The following is a 21,516-nucleotide window of genomic DNA, read 5'->3' as shown; positions in this document are numbered from 1 at the left end:
CAAATGATTTAAGGATATTCTAACTGCAGTATCTCTCACATCATATAAAAAGGAGGATCCACTGTAATATATATATGTGTGTGTGTGTGTGTGTGTGTGTGTGTGTGTGTGTGTGTGTGTGTGTGTGTGTGTGTGTGTGTGTGTGTGTGTGCTTATCGGAAAATCCTTCAGTGGAGACCAGTGGCATAATGCTCTCAATTTTAGTGTCCATATGTCTCAAATCCTTAATAATCCGACTCTGCAAATGATTTAAGGATATTCTAACTGTAGTTTCTCTCACATCATATAAAAAGGAGGATCCACGTAATATATGTGTGCTTATTGGAAAATCCTTTAGTGGAGACCAGTGGGATGTTATGTTACATATATGTTAAAAGAAGCTAATTATTTAGGAGTTGGTTAAAGTTGGAGAGTTAGTTAATTAAGTGTTGAGTAAGTCGGTGTTGAGTCAAGTAGAGTGAAGTCATAGTCGAATTGATAGGGTGGTTGCATGTCAAGATATTTTAGGCCAATCTCTAGTTGGAAAAAGTTAAATACAATTCACCACGTTCATTGTAATTATCAAGTTTTGTGTTATCAATAGAAGAGCCGTAGCTAGTGTGTTTGGGGTGAATGATTTAGTTTCTTTACCTTTTCAACAAATTGGTATCAAGGCTGAGGATCAGAAAATAGGTGATACATGTAAAGCGAGTAAAAAACAAAAAAAAATGAAAATTTAAAATAAATGAATTACATTGCAAATTGCAATTAATATATAACGGTTAAAAAAAATGCAAATTTCACACTTAATTAATGAAAAAAAACCAACAGATTTCGTTTAACTACGATTCTGTGAAAAATCGGATTAATTGCGCAGTTTCTTATTTGTCCGGGGTGCACACACCTCTTGCAATATTAAATACGCGAAAAGGTTAAATCGGGTGGGTTTTTTTCACGAGTTTCAAACTTGAACGACTTTCAAGCTTCATCAAAGTCACGTGGGTGGTGACATTAAAGCGGTTAAACATTAAAAAAAAATGTCAATGCAAGTCACGTGGGAGCTTAGTTGGTAAAAGTTTTGTTTTTTAAGCTTATTTTTATAAAAACAAAAAAAATAGGGCGTATTAAAAGGGAGTCGGGATTATTAAAAAAATGGATTTAAAAAGTTTTTTAAGGAAGTTTTATTATTAATTTATTTTTTTTTTGAAGTTTTTTTATAAAAGAAAATATATTCAAGGGTTTTATAAAAAAGAGAGTTTTGCAAAGTTTATGAAAAGAGAAATTTATGGTTTTTAAAAGAAATTTTTGAAGAAATATGATTTTCTCAAATTTCCAGACCCAGTTCCCACCATTTATAGGGAAAAATTATGATGTATGGGCTATTAAGATGGCGACCACTTTGCAAGTTCATGATGTTTGGGATTATGTCCAGCTTGAGTTTTCAGAACTTAAGAATGAAGCAGAAGAACGAGTTCTCACTAATACAGAGAGGGAACAATTGAAGAGAGACAAGAAGAAGAATGCACAAGCATTGCAGCTTATCTAGCAGAGAGTGAACTAAGCAATGTTCCAGAAGATTATGATCATGTCTTTAGCAAAGGAAGCATGTGATACTTTGGCGGCAAGCTATAAAGGTATGACTAAAGTCAATACTGTTAAGTTGCATAATACTAGGAGAGATTTTGAAGTGCAGGAAAAAGAATTTTGAGATACATCGCAGGAACTAGAGATTGTGGCATAATGTATGCAAACAATGAAAATAAGGATTTGATTGGATACACAAATAGTGATTTTGCAGGAATTTTGGATGATAGGAAGAGAACTTCTGGTTTTGTGTTCCATATTGGTTTAGGTGTGATATCATGGGCATCTAAGAAGCAACCCATTGTGACACTTTCGTCAGCAAAAGCAGAATATGTAGTAGCAACATCAACAACATGTCAAGCAGTCTGGTTAAGAAGAGTATTTGATGGACTCAAGCATAAACAACAAGGATCAACAACAATATATTGTGACAACACCTCAATGATTGCACTATCCAAGAATAGTGTGTTTCATCAAAAGAGCAAGCATATTGATACTAGATATCACTTTATTAGAGAACTTGTGAGCAATGGAGAAGTTCACTTGAAGCCTTGTAAATCTAGTGATCAATTGGCTGATATATTTACTAAGTCATTAGCAAAAGATGTGTTTGAGTTTCATAGAAGAAACTTGGGTGTTGTAAGCCTAGCTAAGACATAGACTAACAGACATGTTTGAGTTGTCATGATTCATGCCTTATTTTAGTGGTCGTAATTAGGGGGGGTGTTAAAATAAGCTAATTACTCCCGCATGAGGAGTTGGCTAAAGTTAGAGAGTCAGTTAACTGAGCATTGAGTCAAGTCGAGTTAATTCATAGTCAAACTTATAGTGTGTGGTTGCATGTCAAGATATTTTAGGTGAGTCGCTAGTTGGAAAAGGTTAAATACCCTTCACCGGGTTCATTGTAATTATCAAGTTTTGTGTGATCAATAGAAGAGCCACATCTCGTGTGTTTTTGGTGAATTTTATGTTTTACCTTCTCTGCCTTTCCAACAATATAATGGTGTTTTGGAAATATTTTTCAAAACACCTCCTACGATCTTATTCAAGAGCTTCATTTACAGTAGTGAACTTTATGCTAGTAGCTTGGGCATGTAAGGTGAGGTATAAATTTATTAATATCTGTGTGTTCAATTTTTTTTTAATCGTTATCAAAAGAAATAGCGAATGCATCAATCAATAACTGGAGTTTTTGATTAAAAAAATATTTTAAAAATTGTGGTTGAAATGATTAAAATTGAAAACATAAATTTTACTCTACTAAAAAATAAAAACATCTACAAAATAAATTTTAACTATTTATTAATGAGCTTACTCGAAAACATTATTCATAAGATAAGTTAATTTATTTTTTACTGAGATAAATATAAAATGTAAAAAATCCACAAAAATCAAACCCATAAAACGAAAACCAAAAAGACATGAACCAAAACTCTGAAACCCCAAACCCGATACATGAAAGACGAATCTATATCCCTAAAAACCCAAAACCCTAACATGGGGAGATTTATGAAGGGAGATACTCACCCATCTAGCTCAAAATCGCTTATATCAGCAACATGTGAAAGAGAATTTCTCCAATTTTGAATGGCTTTGACATCGTAGCATCGTTTCTCCTCACCAGTTTCAGGGTCATATGTTTTCTTCTATTCGAGACCGAATAGTGCTTCAGCATATGATCCACGTTTACTTTTTTCTGTCCACCAAAACTTGGAATGAACTTTGTAGACCATTCGACTTGACCATTAGGTGAAGCTCATCCAACCACCATTTGGATTGTGCATAATTGGGAGAAAAAACGGCAACATGGATAGAAGCTACTTCAATAACGATGGGTTCTATTTGACTAGTGATGTTGCATCACTCAACCAGTTATGGCTTGTCGAGGAAGATGCGCAATCTATGGTCCAACATGCGACGGTATAGATTTGTGGCTAAAGTGTCTTGACAGCAGGCCCCCAATGGTTAATGAACATGTCATAACAAGGGTAAGAAATCGAGGAAAAACTGGAGACTGAGGAGGAGGCGAGCAAAGCCATGGGATTTAAAAGTCCAAATGGACAGAAAATGGAAACCAAAGGTAGGAAAATCTAAAGATTGCTGAAGTCGAGGCACCAAGGTAGGTAGACACATAGTGCAGATCAGCTCCTCCCTTCATCTTGGCATTGGGCTTTAGTTCTTGGCTTGACCAAGACTTGGTATTTTGTGTAGATTCAATGCTTGGTTCATGATCTTAGTTGGAGATTAGTCTGAAGAGGCCAAAAAAATTTGGTCACATAGATTTTTATTGGTATTATAGACTAAAATGTCTATAAATTGTGTACGTTAAAATATCATATCATTTCATTTCATATAACTAACAAGATGAAGCCCAAGTGATCACTGGAACTTGCAAGTGTGTGGACCCCCACATCTAGCCCTTATATCTCTCCCACCGCATCAAAATTCATGGTCTTGGTCAACAACATAAATTGGAGTCATGATATCGTTGAGCACTAAGCCTAAGCATCACCAAGTTGTAGAGCACTAAATGCTCCACTGGTTTTGCCCTACGCCCTTTTACTTTGACACAACTTTTCCAATTTAGTATTCTATGTATTGGTCACATCTATCCCATTAACTACTATTTTACTTCTCAATTTAAGATTCTTTGTGTGTTGGTCACGTTTCTCCCACTAACCAGTCTTTTAACCTTCTCTATTTAATAATCTTCTACTTCTACTTTTACTTTCCCAATCTAATATTTATGCCGATAGGTGTTTCTTTTATTGGCTTTGGGTAGGCAAACATTGTTCAGCCAGCCAAACAGAATGCTTGGATTTATCCCTTCTAGCCAATACAATTGTGACATGTGTTTGCCCTTCCATCTTGCCATCTGTCAAACTACATTTATGCACAAGGCCCACCTACACCATTCGGTCATACTCCTCTCCCTTCCACATTTACTTCTGTTGCAGACTGGCAAGGCGGGATTTCAATATACTAGCCCGACCGAAGTGAATAAGTTCGAAGGGAGACCTGCAGCTTGGGGCCGAACTAAAACTTGGGACTGAGTACTCCATTGTTATCTAAGATCACAATCATCCACGCGGATAACAGATCTTTGAGTTCAAACCCCGGACACCATTATCTTCACTATTGCACATAAAAACATAGGAGCTTCTCATGGATCTCTTGTGGCAAGATGAGGCTTGAGGGGGAAAGGGGGTTGATACCTTTATACACAAAATGTAGGCAACCACCTATGTCGTGTGTTGCAGAAGAAGGTGGTGTCTCAATGGCAGAGGAGGTGCCATGGGAGGGTGTTGTAATCTACAGATACTGTGATTTGGTAAAGTTGTTGTGAGTGATTGAGAATGGGTTTGACTGGAACTCCTGGATTTGTTCAACTTGATGTCTCTCTTTCTCATTTTTTTTTTTGTGTTTAGCCAAAAATTATGATTTCTTTAGTTAAATAGATGCATCTGCACTTTGTCACGACCTCCCATTCCCCTAACGACATGTGATTTTGGAAATAGTTTTGTTTTCCACCAAGATAATTCAATTAATTTCTTCACAAACACGGAATTTAAGGATTATTTTAGTTACAAAAGAAGAAATGTAGAATTGAGGGTAAGGGGGCTGAATTTTAATAATGGTTTGTTAATTAACATTCTTCTTCATCCTCCTCCACTTTGTTTTTCATGTTGTCCAAGGGAGTCCACCGGGCGAGCTTGTGAGATGCTGAGATAAAACAGGCTTAATGAATTACACAGTCTCTAATGCCTACGAGATGTTCCCGAATCAAATCCTCTACAAGGCTACTTCTTTTCTGTTTCCTTCCAATGAACAAGAAGTGATGTAGGTCATTTCCATGGTGAGTCGGAGGAAGTAAAAGATGAAAGTGGTTACCAAATGGTCTCTGTTAGGTCCCTATAATGCTAGTTTATTCCCTTATTATTATTGTCATTATACCCCTTATTTTTATTGATGCGACAATGTTGTCCCCATATTATTATTATTGTGCCCCATAGAAGCCCACTATTGTTATTGTTGTGCCCTTACATTATTATTGTTATGCTGGCTCTGATTATATTGTGACCCCTTCAACTCCTATATATAGAAAGGAGGCCTTATCATTTGTATCATCCAAGAATTTTTCATTTGTGTAATGTAAAGGAGGTTTCCCCCTTGAAGAGGCTATGTTTAAAGTCATTGATCTATCTCTTTCGTCTATTTTGTGAGCTAGTTGCATAACAATGGGTAACAGAGCTTTGGATTCTAGGGTTTCGCTGCTTCAAACAGGCCATCATGGAATTTTCTCTATAATGTTTTTTATACGAAGCTTAAGAATCTGAAATTAAAACCCATGTGAGATGAAATCATGATGAACCATGTGACCGAATTTCAAATCTTGTCTTCCTATATCTTCAGAGATATGAGATGAGAAAGTTAGGGTTTTTTTCAGGCTCTTGAATTGGATCTCAAACAGGTCACCTTGGGAAAATCGTCATAACTTTCTCTCTGAGCATCTAATTCAAATTTCGTAAAATGTGAAATAAATCATACAGATTTTAGTTTGTTGGGTATTGGTTTTAGAACCTAAGGTCAAAACAGTGACATGTGGCACATCGTACAAGTTTTCTCTTCTGAACCTGTCTATAATTAGGGCATCACGGGAGATTGGGCATAACTCTTTCTTCAAGAATCCAGTTGTGACCGGACTTATGGGGTTGGAAAGAAGACTCAGAGTGATATCACAGACCAAAGTTTCAAAACTTGGAGATCTAAACTTATCAAGTTACAGGCATTTCAAGATCGAGCTCAAACAAAGCGGAAAACAAAAAGGTTTGTAGTGTTTTTTTTAAATTTGCATAAGCCTTGTTTGAGAAAGTAGTTTGAAGTGATTCAAAGGGAATTGGGAAGAATAATCTTTATTAATTGATGATGTGAAGAAATAAAATGGAAACACCTAGTAAGAAACCTGAAATCTCTACTATAACACACAAAGAAAAGGAAGAAATGCAACATGATATATCAAAATTACGAGATCAAGTGCAACAAATTTTGCTCTCACAAAAAGTAATTGAAGCTAAGATGGATGGTTTAAAGAATGGAATGGAAGCTAAGATGGATGACATCGAAGCTAATATGGATGGTATAGCAACAAAACTTAAAGGCAACATGGAAGATTTGAAGATAGACTTGACAAAGTTGCTACAAGAAATGCTTACTAATGGCGAAAGGGTAGTAAAGGAAACTCGTGGTGAGAACAAAAGAAATATTAGTCATGATTTCAAATAATATAATGTTGGATTGAAGACCCGCCATGTTCCAAATATCAATATGAGGAAGTTTGATGGCAAGGATCCCATAACATGGATACTACAGATGGAGAAAAATTTCGATCTCCATAATGTGCAAAGCACACAAAAGGTATGCATTGCAACTTTATATTTGGAACCCAATAAGTTTGTATGGTACTAATGGCTTTGCTCTCATAAACAAATTGTCACTTGGGAAATTTTTATGGAAGAAATGATAGCACATTATGAGGATACAAAAAGAAACACATTTTTTATCCAATTGATAAATCTCAAACAAAAGGGTTCAATGGTAGAGCACATTGAGGACTTCCAAAAATTGAATATAAGGGTAAAATATATTCCATAGTAGCATAGGATTGATGCGTTCATAGGGACTTTAAAAGATAACATCCAACATGAGGTTCACCTTTGGGAACTTGATTCATTGGAGAAGGCATTTAGGTTGGCAAGAAAAATTGAAAGCAAAATTATGGCAACAAGGAAGCCTACCACTCACAACTATAAAGATGGAAGTAATGTTTCCCCTAGCCTTCCACAACCTACAAGGTTGACACCACAACAATTGGAAGAAAAAAGAGCAAAAGGGCTTTGTTACAACTATGATAGAAAATACACTAAAGGTTATAAATGTGCTGAGAAGAAATTATTTTACATATATTGTGAAGAGGAGGAAGAACAAAAATAAGAAACATCAAAAGAAGAGGCTACACACAAGAAACAAACCCTATAGAAAGAAAAAATGAATCCGATCATATCTTGTAATGCATTGGCCGGAATTACCACTCCTAAAAATATTAAGATAGAAGGACATATCAAGAAGAAAAAGGTAATAGTGTTGACTGATTCGGGTAGTACCCATAATTTTATTCATTGTAAGATAACCAAGGAATTGAATTGCTTCCTATACCTAGCACCAGAGTGTCAAGTGATGGCTGAAAATGGAGGAACCATGAATTTCTTTGGAAAGTGCCATAATATCAAGCTATCAATGAGATAATATGTGTTGAATAGTCCAATTCTTTCCATTCCAATGGGTGGTGCTAATGTTGTACTAGGAGTCCAATGGCTACAATATTTAGGTACTATAACTTTTAATTTTCAAGAACTTTTGTTGAAATTTGTTTTAGAAGGAAAGGAAGTTGAATTAAGGGGTATCACAGGGAAACCGGGAAAGATAATCAGCTCTAAGGCCATGACAAAGCTTATAAATAAAGAACAACGAGGTGTAATTTCACAATTATGTTTGCTAGAGGTTCCAACATTGGAATAATCTATTTCTCTAGATCTCCAAAATGTCTTCGACAATCATTCTAGTGTATTTGAGACTCCTAAAGGCCTCCCACCTATTCGTGATCATGATCATGCTATTCATTTGATTCCAGGAAGTGTTCCTCCAAACATTAGGCCTTACAGATATCCCTATGCCCAAAAGAGTGAAATTGAACATATGGTTGCAGAAATGCTAGAGGTTGGTATAATTCAACCTAGTCAAAGTTCTTTCTCTACTCCAGTAGTATTGGTGCACAAGAAGGATGGATCATGTTGCATGTGTTCGGATTATAGGGAGCTCAACAAGCTCACTATTGAAGATAATTCCCCATTCTCGTCATTGATGAATTATTGGATGAATTGCATGGAGAAATTTACTTCACCAAGTTAGACCTTCATTCATGATATCATCAAATAAGAATGAAGATTGAAGACATTCCAAAAACAACATTTAGAACTCATGAGGGTCATTATGAATTTTTGGTCATGCTTTTTGGCCTTACCAATGCACCTTCTACATTTCAAGGTTTGATGAACTCCATTTTCAAACATTTCCTTAAAAAATTTGTGTTAGTATTTTTTTATGATATACTAATCTACAGCAAGTCTTGGAACGATCATGTTTAACATGTTGACAGAGTGCTCAAACTATTTGACGAGAAACAATTGTATGCAAAAACCTTCAAATGTTTCTTTGGAGTACAAGAGGTGGAATATTTGGGTCATATTGTATCTCATGAAGGTGTTAAGGTAGACCCTTGCAAAATTAAATCCATTAAGGAATGGAAAATTCGCACATCCATAAAACATCTGCGAGGATTTCTCAGGTTGACAGTGTATTATCGCAAGTTTGTTAAGAATTAAAGGAGAATAGTGGCACCTCTAACAACATTATTGAAGAAAGATGCATTTTCTTGGACTCCAGAAGCAACGAAGGCCTTTGAACATCTTAAAGAGGCAATGTGCCAAGCACCAGTCTTCGCTACGCTAGACTTCACAAAAACCTTTATTGTGGAATGTGATGCCTCAAGAAATGGAATTAGTGTTGTTTTAATGCAAGAAGAAAGACCCATTGCTTTTGAAAGTTGTCAAATTAAAGGAAAATATTTACACAAAGCCATTTATGAGAAGGAAATCTTGGCAATACTACATGCGCTGAAGAAATGGCAATCTTACCTAATGGGAAGACACTTCAAGGTAAAAACAGATCATGATAGTCTTAAATAATTTTTAGAACAAAGATTATCTTTAGAAGAGCAGCAAAAATGGGTCACAAAGATGTTGGGTTATGACTTTGAAATCATCTACAAAAGAGGGAAGCAAAATGTTGTTGTAGATGCACTCTCAAGAAAGGATGAGGATGTGGAATAATTTCTTTGTGTCATTTCTATTACCAACCAAATTGGATAAACGAAGCAAGGGATGAATGGAAGAATGAAGAATAAGTGTAGCCACTCATTCAAAAGTTGCAGCAAGATCCCAATACATCTGATACATTTAGCTAGAAAATGATTCGTTATGGTACAAAGATCGCTTATACCTCTGTAAAAATTCCCAAATCAAACAAAATATTCTTAGGGAATTGCACACATCTCCCTTAGGAGGGCATTCATGATTTTTAAAAAGTTACCATAGGGTTAAGAAGGATTTTTTTTGGGATGGCCTTAAATCTGATATTCAAAAGTTTGTGGCGAAATGTTTGGTTTTCCAACAAAATAAAGTTGAGAAAATTAAGACCACAGGTCTATTACAACCTTTATCCATTCCAAGTCAACGTTGGGAGGAGGTTTCTATGGATTTTATCACAGGTTTACCCAAGTCAGAAGGAAAGAGTGTCATCATGGTGGTAGTTGATAGGCTTATCAAGTATGCAAACTTTTGTGCATTATCTCATCCATGTAAAGCCAATACATTTGCTACTACATTTATGGAAACAATTCAAAAGCTACATGGAAACCCAAAGATTATTGTAAGTGACAAAGATCCTATTTTCACTAGAAATTTTTGGACAGAATTATTTTCTTGTCTAGGTACTCAGTTAGCTCATAGCTCATCTTACCTTCCTCAATCTAATGGGAAAAATGAGATAGTGAACAAATGTTTGGAAGGATATCTTCATTGCTTTGTATATGATACACAAACACAATGGGTCAAATGGTTGCTTCTCATTGAATGGTGGTATAACACTTCCTTCCGTACTATAGAAAAAATGACCCCATTTATGGTGCTTTATCGATATCATCCACCATCCATCACATCATATTTAAGAGAAAATTATAAGGTTCAAGCAGTGGAAGATCACATCGAGCATCAACAAAAAGTTCTCCAACTCTTAAAGGATAAATAGAATGAAACAACAAGCATATCAACATCATAGTGAAAGAAGTTTTGATGTAGGTGACTGGGTATTTCTACGGCTACAACCATACAAACAAATGTCCCTCAAGAAAGATAAGAAGGATAATAAATTATCACCAAAGTATTATGGTACGTATAAGGTGTTGCAAAAGATTTGTACTATGGCATACAAATTGGAACTTCCTGCATCTTCCCGAGTTCACCTAGTTTTCCATGTTTCATGCTTAAACAAGGTTATAGGTGACAAGCTCTCAGTTCAAACAATATTTCTAGAGCTTGACGAGGAAGGAAAAATCATATTGGAATCTGAAGCAACCACAGAAACAAGAACTCGATAGTTGCGAAATCGATCAATTTTAGAGTATCTCATCAAGTGGAAGAAATGACCCACTAAAGATTCTAGATGTGAGGATGAGAATTTTATACAAAAGCACCCAAAACTACTCGAGCATTGAGGATAACCCTTTTTTGAAGGAGAGGGGCATGTTAGGTCCCTATAATACTAGTATATTCCCTTATTATTATTGTCATTGTACCCCTTATTTTTATTGTTGTTCCCATGTTGTCCCCATATTGTTATTATTCTGCCCCATAGAAGCCCACTATTGTTATTGTTGTTCCCTTAAATTATTATTGTTATGTTGGCTCTGATTATATTGTGACCCCTTCGACTACTATATATAGAAAGGAGGTCTTGTCATTTTTGTCATCCAAGAATTGTTCATTTGTGTAATGTAAAGGAGGTTTCCCCCTCGAAGAGGCTACGTTTTAAGTCGTTGATCTATCTCTTTCTTCTATTTTATGAGTTGGTTGCATAACAATCTTAGAGCATTCCTAAACTTGTGTGCTCAGGAGGAGACTTTGGTCTAATAATAAGCACTTTGCATCTCAATTGTATTGTCGTTGTCAACACCCAGTCCATGACCATAATTGTGGAGGGCGGTGTGATGCTACAGGAGCTTATTGATGTAGATGTCAAATGAGGCCTAGAACTCCCCCAATCCCCATACTGGGATGGTGTCACCATTGTTAGTCTTCTCGCCACAGGTGCCATGGAAGCTCTTTGTTCACCAATGGCAACATTGTTCAAGAATATGTCGTGGCCCTAAAACTCATAAGCCCTACCTTCCCTAAAGAAAATTATGTAAGAGCCATTTCCCTGACTCGAACATACAAAGATATCAATGCAGCTTGGGTTTCTCTAGGCCTCCTTGGCATTATATCTCAGGTTAAATTTCAATTAATTCAACTACAACTTCCAATGAAAATTTATATACAGTTTTGAATCTTAATATTTGAAAATATCCACTAATATTATTAATTTTTTAACAGGAACCTTCCGAAAATCCGATGATCAGGTGCTCATGTCCTAAGTGTCGTAAAATGCTCAAAAATGAAAGTGCTCAGAACTAGTTCAAAGTTGAACAACTAGAAAGTGCTCGTCTTCCTAATTCCGGCACTGCAAATGGTTCAAAAAACGGTCGCCGTATGAGAAAGTTATGCCAAAAAGAAGAATTTCTCAATAACATTGAAATTTTGAATTTTTCAAAAACATTAAAAAACGAATATTCCACAGAATATTCCTTCAAATATTCCAGGGAATATTCCTTTTTGGGTAGCCAATCACAGGTTGCCACGTGGCAGGCTCGGAGACAGCCACGTGGCTTGGATGACGTCAGTAGGTCGCAGGTGCGTTATACAAAATTTTGGTGGTAGTGAGGTTTGATCCCATGACCTCTTGTTCAACAACCAAATGTCTTACCATTCCGCCACAATTGCAGTTCGTGTTAGGGGAGCAGCATAAACATCATATGAACTGTAACGTTGGTTTGGGCAGGGCCCTAAGGGGGCCAGCCCCTAACGGCCAGCCCCCATTCCATGTGACCTCCGCCCTTGGACCGTGGGCTCCTTCCTTAACTGCCAGCACGAACTCCAATGCAAACCACCTGCCGAGGTTTCCGGTCACATGCGCGCTAAAACTGGAGTTAATTGCCAGTCAGCATGGCGGAAAATTTGGCGGAGCGCCAAATTTCGGTGGTCCCGCCATAATTGGCGGAGCTAACTGGCCCCAACTACAGTTAGCTGGAGTTTTTTTAGGCTAAACTGGAGGGAATCTTTAATGGGCCATAACTTTGGCTAGGAAAGGCGGTTTTGGACGATTTTTTTTTTTGATTTTGGGTATTTTGGACCTTATGAAGCCATTTCCATAGGTATTATAGCCATCTGAGGTCATTTGTAGAGGTTTTGGAGCCGTGGAAGTTCTAGGAGCCACTAGGGCCCAATATTGGGAAGACTGTATAGGGTTGCAGGTACCCATTTGAGGTGAACCAATAGTCAATCCTGAAGGATTCAAGTGTTATGATTCTATTTTTACCATCTATTCCACTTGTAGATGCTTCTATTCAGCTGTATATTCAATTTGAGCATTTAATTAAAACAAGGATAGGCCCATTTGGGAGCCTTGGACCCAGCAGACGTAGCCCATGAGGGGTGAAATGCTTTATCAACTTCTTTTTCATCTGTGGTTGATTTATTTTGCAGAACAAATTCGTTTTAGTGTGTTAAACAGTAAAAGGAAATAAATCTGCTATACTTAAATGGGTCATGAACAGCTGAAAATTTCATTTGTTTTCTTTCTGCAAGACAAGGACATTTTTTAAACATCTGAATTGAATACCTTGCAAACCATTTACAAGTAGTTTCAAATTCATATCATCCGATGACCCAGCAATATTGACCACTGATAGGTTGTGTCGCAGTCCACATAGTCGAATTCCACGCCATCATTGAGGCAACTCGACATGTACAAACCAGTGATAAATTTTTATTAGGGAAAAGGGTTTCTTCAAATATAGAGGTGAGCACTGATAAATAGAAGTCATAGCAAGAAGAAGTGGGTGTCGTATAAGACTTGTAGTTTTTGTGAAATAGATTGATTTGTGATTTAAATGATTTGGAAAACTTGTGACCAAATTTACAGTGTTTAAGAATACATTGTTAAATTTTCAATTTCGATCTAATTCAAACCCTAGGGAAAGGTACAATTATTTGTAAATAAAATTTTCATATTTTCCATTTGGGCATTTTAGTTGGACTTTAGCCCATGAGACGAGAAAAGAATGGGAATGTCGTTAGTAGGGTGACCTGCAATTGTGACAGGTGCGTCCGGCAAGATCGACAAGGAAATAACAATCCATTTGGCAGAGAAGGAAGCCAAAGTGGTCTTCCATTACTCCTCTAATCAACAGACCGCAGAAGGGGTTGTCTCCACCATTAATAATAACTCATATTCTTCTGGTGGTCGTATGAAGGAAATTTCCTACAAGTCTGACATCGCAAACCCTTCCCAGGTCGCCCAACTATTCAACATAGTCAAGTAGAATTTTGGTCTCCTTCACATATTGGTGCATTGTGCAGGAGTTTTGGACGCCAAGTATCCATTCCTCGCCCAAACCTCCATCAAAGACTAGGATTGGACTTTCCAAGTTAACTACAAGGGATTGTTTCTTTGTGGCACTTCTCTTCTTCCATTTCCTATGCATTCTTCATTTAAAACTAACACACCTAATGAACTAGCTATAGGTATCCATCAGTATGTGTGCCCCATGTTCCATGTAATTTGGAATCTGTGATGGTACACTGAATATGTGCAGCAAGAGAGACTCATTTAAACTTGGGTATGAAGATTCAAGGTTTCAACGTTAGAGGATGCATATGTTGATGTCATACAAAAGGCCCACTTCTCATATTGGAACCAGATTTAAATGTGTTTGTGCTAGTGTATTAGACTCACAAGATGCAAGTTATACTCCCATGGAAACTTGTGCTTTTTCCCTATTTTATATGCATGTATGTACATGACCCAGGTCAATGGAATTTGTATGTGGACTTGTAAAGTCTCTAGGTTTCTAGCTAATGTGGGTCAAATACAATTAGAGAGTTGTTCATTTTTTCATATATGCATTTATTTACTATAGGTTTCCAAAGCTCTTTTCTATTGTTATGTATTGACTTTGATTTGTAGAGCAAAGACTTTGATCAGGGTTATGTATTTCATGTTGAGATGTCTTCTTTGAGAGGCAAAGACATCTGGGAAAATGATTAAACTTGAAAACATCTAAGTTAAAGAGAATCTCTATTTGGGCGGATCTGTTTCTCTGATTGTGGGTGACTTAAAAGATGCATTTTTAATTTGTTCTTTGTTTTTCCTTAAAAATTGGTATTAAAGCTTGTATTACTTATCACAATGTCTATCTAGCGTAATCGAAAGAAAAACATATTATATGCATAGTTGGAGACTCGTGCAATCTTCTATATTTATTTATCTTATGCTCTCTTTCAATTATGCTGTCAGCATGTACCTCTCAATAGTTTTATACACCCAATATATGCATATATTGTGAATCCTACAGTGTTTAGTGAGTATTGTCTTCTTGTCAACTTCAGCTTTTAAAGTTCCTTATGGTGGATCTAGAGCCTTTAGATAGCCCTGCCACGCCACCATGAAGATTTTAGTGATTTTGGTGTCATTTATATTAATTTTTAGATTAGTGAATGGTGTTTTTAAATTTTGTTTTGGTTGAATTTTTAGCTAAACTATATTGTTGTAGTTTCAAATGCAAATCATGTGAATTGGAGATAAGCAAGGATACTAATTTTGGAAGATGAAACTAGGTTCGATTTGGAAGATGAAAGGCACCTGCTACATGGCATAATACATGTAAATGGGTTTTGCCACTTGCTTCGTGTGAATGGACGGGAAGGTGGTTCACGGTATCTTTTTGGCTGTGATATTATGGGCCTATGGGACATGATATGGCATCATGTTGAAAGCCAGGTAAGCTTCAGTTTTATTTCAGCCTTGAATACATGAAGGTTATGCATGCATGAACTATAATTTCCACAAAATACATAGAAATTAATACTCTGAGAAATTGAATCAGGTTAATATGGATTTGCATGGTTGGTTATGTGGTAACAACAATTAAATAGGTGCTTTGAATGGATTGATACTCAATTTGAATGACGTCCAATTCTGGAATCCACTTCAACTCACAATGTGCTTGGGAAATTGAATTAGTTTATGATATTTTTTCCATGACATATTTGAATGGTCGGGTTCATTTATGACATGATCCTTTCTTATTAGGGTTATGTATACTGGAACCTTCATGTTGTAAGGGCCCTGTGGGAGAAGGGAACTTTGATGATACAATTATTTTGGACACCTGTCCACTTGTGTCTCAAGGTTTACCTTGCCTTAAGAAATTGTTTGGTAAAGGAAGGGAAACCTGAGATATTTTTCAATTTTGATACAAGATTAGATTCCATTATCAATTTTCCTTGTGTAAAACAAAAAGGAACTTTGTATTTCAAAAATGAACACTATGAGTTCCTGCAAGTTCTATAGATGTGATTTCCAAAAGGAAAGGTAGGTCAAACTGAGATATTTTTCAATTTTGATTCAACATTAGATTCCATTATCAATTTTCCTTGTGTAGAAGCAAAAGGGAATTTGTATTTCAAAAAGAAACAATATGAGTTCCTGCAAGTTATATAGATGTGATTTACAAAATGAAATGTGTATTATGTCTAGACCGATAAATATGGACCATTTGAAGGTCTTGTGAAAAAATATTTTGAAAACTGTGAAAAACACAAATGAGATGTTATATCATGATGAAGAACTTGAGAAAACTTCTTATATACCTGTTGGAATGTGAAAAAGTTCAGTGTACATTTCTGACTTGAAGGAAGAAGTAGCATTTTACCACCCAGAATCAATTATCATCTATGCTTGTTGTATTGTGATTATGCAATCTGTTTAAAAATATGTTCAACTGAATTATCATAATCACTAGTTTTACAATACCAAACTCTTTGTGAGTCCTAATGGCTATGTAAAGTTCTATTGGAAAAAGATGGTGGTGTGAAGTCCTTGTGATTACTTTTTTGATAATTTGTGATCCTCAAACCAAATGTACTGCTAACAAAAGATGTAGTCTACATATGCTCAGTGGATGTTTGTTAAAATGCACTTATCTGTGACAAACTAAAATTGTGACTACACTTCTACAAATATGCAGCAATTGACCATGTTTGCTGGTTTATAACCTGCATAGGAGAGGCTAATACCTTGGGAATATTGACAGTAAAAAAGTTACAGGAGAGACCAACAATTGATTACCCAAAAAAATGAATTTATGTTTTTTGTCACTTCAAAAAAATCTGCAAAGAATTTCTTCATGACTTCATAAGTATTGTATACTTCTCTATACGATTCACTTGCTGTGAGAACCATTTTTTTCCATATTGAACTTAGAAAATAACAAAGGCGTTGTGCATGAAATTGGAATTTATTCCTCATATGTAGATATAAATCTCTATGGAATCATACAAAACACCTGTCATTTTTCATTTTGCAAAATAGAGATTATGTTAAATTATGATCAACAATTTATTTTAATACCTGATAAGTGATAAAACAATATTTCTAATCGTTGTTACATGGAAAAATTAGTGTCATGGATGTTTCAAAGAAATACGAGCTTGATTATTGACTTTTACATACTGTGAAAAAAGGGCACCCCTCGTATGATAATTGGGGCTATGAATTCAAGAGAGGAAATTTTGGAACAACACATGAGACATACAAGAGAGATATTCAATTTCTATCAAAGCTTCATTTGGATTTATTTCTTTCAGGTGTGGGCAGATTTGACCAACAATTCAAGAAGATTGTATCATTTTACCGTATCCTGTCTAAGAATCCCCCTGTAACAGTACAATATTTGGTTTGTTTTATAATGCAATTGTTACAAAAATTCCACAATAACATTGAGAGAAAATATTCAGGGAACATCATGATCAACAAGGGAAAATAGTCTACCAATAGAGAATCCACTGAATCAAAGTGAGCACCCAAGGTTGTAGACGAGATTACGACTGCCATGCTCAAGGTTCTACAAGTGGCAGATGGAACCATGTGGATAACATCATGATTTAAGAGGAAAAACTATTGGAAAGAAGATTGTCCAGTGCCAATGTAATTATTTTATATGGACCCTTGAGTACAGGTTTGTTGCATCCATTATTTTGTTCCTTGTTGTCCAATTTATTGTTCTTCCTAATCAATCAACTGTGTAATTTCAATATACTAACATTTTGTGTATCAATGTAAACACAGGCCGATAAACAGAAACAATGTATCCATTGACTTAAAGAGTGCTACTAATCCTAAAACAACTTAAGGAAGAGCATGTCTTGGAAGACCCAAAGACACTATCATGTCCTGTTACATCCTCCATCACAACCTCCGCCTACCGCTGATCATTCTCCATTACATCAAGCGATTACTTTTGGCTCATTGTGTTATGGAATAAAAGAGAAATTATGGTGTTATGGACTAAAAGAGAAATTATGGCATTATGGGTTAAAGAAAGAAACTCACTAATGCCTCAAGAGATTTAATGGACTGTAAATAGTTTATTAAAAATTATGAGGAAAAAAATCACATCATTACAACAGACAGTGAGAGCACAAGAGTGTTTTTTGTGGCAAATGTTTATTTCTGTTTCAAAAATTTTCAAGTAGAAAATGTAAGAGAGCTACAAAATATCGAATATTTGACTACCTTGATGCTACTCATAGGGAAACAGAGTGTTGTTACTATTCAAGGTCATTCCTATGGTGATATTTCTAGGTACAAGGCAAACAGTGGCACACAAGTATGGATTGTTAGTTTCCCATGTGGCACAAGGGAGGATGATGGAGAGAGAATGATTACCTATGATAATTGTGAGGTTTGGCAACACACTAGATGTGTTGGTATTTCAGATTCAGAGGATGTTCCAACAGAATACATGTGTGAATATTGTAATGATAATTCTTTAGAATTTAATGTTGATTCTTATCATAGTTTGCTAGGTAGCTCATTTGTCTCAAGCTTTTACTGAGCTTCATTTTTTATGCCTATAGAGGTTGTAAAGGATCAAATAATTTGTCTATGAGGTTCTTGTTTGGCTATTTTGGAAAGAAAAATATACCCTTATTCGAATTCTCATCTTTGTCAAAATGGCAGTATATTGTGGCTCAAAATATGAGTTTATATCTTGCTTTGTTCGAAGTTGATAAGAGTTGCAATATATATTGTTATCATTCAGAGTCTACATCTCTAGATTTTTTACGGCCATGCAGTGGTTAATGTGGTAATATTAAATTTCAAGGATAGTACATGAAAGTATACAAATCAAATTGGAATCATTTTCACGATCATTTTTTTTACATATTCAGTTTTCATCGCAACAGTCTTTTATCATTTTAGTTGGTACAATAAAAAAATCTATTGCTATTCCATTATTTCCATTACATCATCAGAATAACTAAAGTTGTAATAATTATTTTGTAATGTAGTTTAGATTAGTTTGTACTAACCATTTTTTAATTATTAACACAAATATGAATATGAATTTTGATTATTATTAGGATTGATTATCATAATAAACAGATCCATTGTTTAAAAAATAAAAATTACTATTAATAATCGGGACTCTCGATCTATTCTATGGACAATCAAAATGTCCTTCCATATATATTGTTATCTCAGGATATATAGCATTTAATGCAACAATGCTAATGCTTACCTTTGTATGTTCGACTGTTGGGGATCAATGGGTTGTAGTACAAGGCATGCAACCACTGGTTGCAATGATACAACGTTAATGACTATTCTGATATTTGTGAGCATTATAGTTGCAGAAGGAAAAGTAAGACCATAAACAACCACAAATTTGATAAAAAAACTACAATTTTGATTAGTTGAGGAAAATGTATAATATTTCTAAATAGAGATTCTAGAAAAATAACAATATTTTTAAAACTAGAGCACAACAAAATCTGAAATTTTATTTGCCTATAAAAGTAAGGAATTACAATTATGAAAATTACTTGTTGAAATGAAAACAAATTTGGAATTGTATTTTGAATTTGATCTCTAATTCATCCCGGAAAATATGTTGTGCTAGGATCTCACAAACTGAAGCTCTTCCACTAAAACACACCCTTCTGACTAGGGGAGTCTATATGTCTCTCTGAAACTAGAGATACCCAATGTTGTTAGAATTTAAGCCCAAATCTACATCGACGTAGAATAGAAAGTCACAATTTATATATTACATAGCTATTAAATTAGCCTTCTCCTTTTATAAATGATGGAAGTCGAATTATCCATGCAAGACTTCGCCTTCAATTTCCATGCATTTCAAACCTTCTCCTTTTATAAATGATGGAAGTTGAATTATCCATGCAAGACTTTGCATTCAATTTCCATGCATTTCAGTTAACTGATGGTGAACTAGGATTATATGGGAATGCGCATGGCTAAGGGAGTATCTTGAGTTCAACTGAAGTAGAAGTGGAGAGAAGAAGCATGCGCTTATTTCATAACATTTACTAAGGTTTAAAATTGATTTAATAATATATATATATATATATATATATATATATATATATATATAATGTGGAATTTTATTCCAAAAAATTTTGGTTTCGATTTCTTATCTAACTTTAAGGTCGTCGAAATCAAATTTGAAATTGAACAAGGTGACATAGGATAAAACAAACACACGTCAGATTTAGGAGAGCTCGGGGTCATTCCTCCTTCCGACAACAATGGCTTCCAGTTCCTCAAAAGACATGGCTTTGCCTATGCTACAGAGGATAATGTTTAGGGAAGACCCTTTTCCTAGAATATTTCCACCAAAAGAACATGTTATGGACTATTTTAATGTGAAACCATTCCCTATACATGAACTACTTATGGATCAGATCTCTGAATTTCTTATATGTGAAGTTTTGAACTTTACCAAATGTTGTGTTGAAAGTGCCTGAATCTAATAATATTTCAACTATATATAGTTTTTAGGTCTTTTTGAGGCAAGAGCATGCCATACTTTGCATATTTGAAACTGATTCAAGTTTTGGTGGATGAATATTTTTGGATCCAAATCCAAGGAGTGTACTTATGGCTCTGGTGGTTACATGAAGTCATAGGCATTCTTTCATAAAGATATTTGAAGTTCATACCACATTCATGGATTTCAAGTAGATGCGAGATATGAAAAGAGATGTATTTGAGTTTTAAGCAACTGGTCGACATTTTTTAGGTGTTGCAGTTAGAAATGAGAATTAAATTTATTTGATGTTGTTTTAGTCAAATGTTGGTTTTACTTACTTCCATATTCCCCACTTCTCCTATCAGCGTTCCTTTGCATGTCCTAGTGAAAATTCTAGTTTTATATACGTGTCCATTAAATATTAGTTGGATTACCTTGTTCTATTGAATATTAGTTGGATTACCTGGGTCAGCCGCAGGGTTGGAATTTCAAAATAGAATCATCTGCCAAATTTAAAGGCTTTGACACTTCATTAATCAGTCTTCCTAGTGAAAGATGTTGATGTTTTCAAAAAAATTTAAACTATACTTGATGAGGAAATTACTCCTTTGTGATGGTATCATAAAATTTTAAATTGTATTTGAAGAGAAAATCACTTTTTCGTCGATAGTAGGCTCATGGTAATCATATAACCATGGTTTCACAAATTTTTGAACTGCATTTGACTAGCAAATCACTCCTTCATGGACAATTTTTCCATCAAATTCTATCCCTGGTTCGCACACTCTTGGTAATCAAATAGTTGTAGTTTAAAGATGACAAATTTTTTCTTAGAAAACAAATTTAATATTCTCTACCTCTACGTTTACTTTAACAATTTAATATTTTTATATTCAAGTCCATTAAATATTAGCTAGATCACTTGGATCTGCAAGTTCATGGTAATCGTATAGCCATAATTTAATGAGGACAAAATTTTGCCTCGAAAACAATGGAAATTCCAACTTGATTTTGAGAAAATCTGGCAATTGTTTTTTGGAAATCTAGTTTATAGTCGTCGAACTTCAATATTTTTGGGTTCCCTAGGATATTGATGTTGTTGAATCCATTTCCACCATTAGAATATG

General features: G+C 35.2%; 1 pseudogene; it reads left to right on the top strand.

Moving 5' to 3' along the window:
- The first annotated feature begins 1,543 nt into the window (after positions 1-1,543).
- LOC149197345 (uncharacterized) lies at positions 1,544-18,451 on the top strand (annotated as a pseudogene).
- Positions 18,452-21,516: the final 3,065 nt, after the last annotated feature.

This window comes from Pinus tabuliformis, chromosome 2_2 (assembly GCF_031772625.1).
Source record: "Pinus tabuliformis cultivar Carrire ecotype Pingquan chromosome 2_2, CPIR1, whole genome shotgun sequence".
NCBI lineage: Eukaryota > Viridiplantae > Streptophyta > Pinopsida > Pinales > Pinaceae > Pinus > Pinus tabuliformis.
The sequence above is the reverse complement of the archived record's forward strand: the minus strand, read 5'-3'. Positions and strand labels throughout refer to the sequence as shown.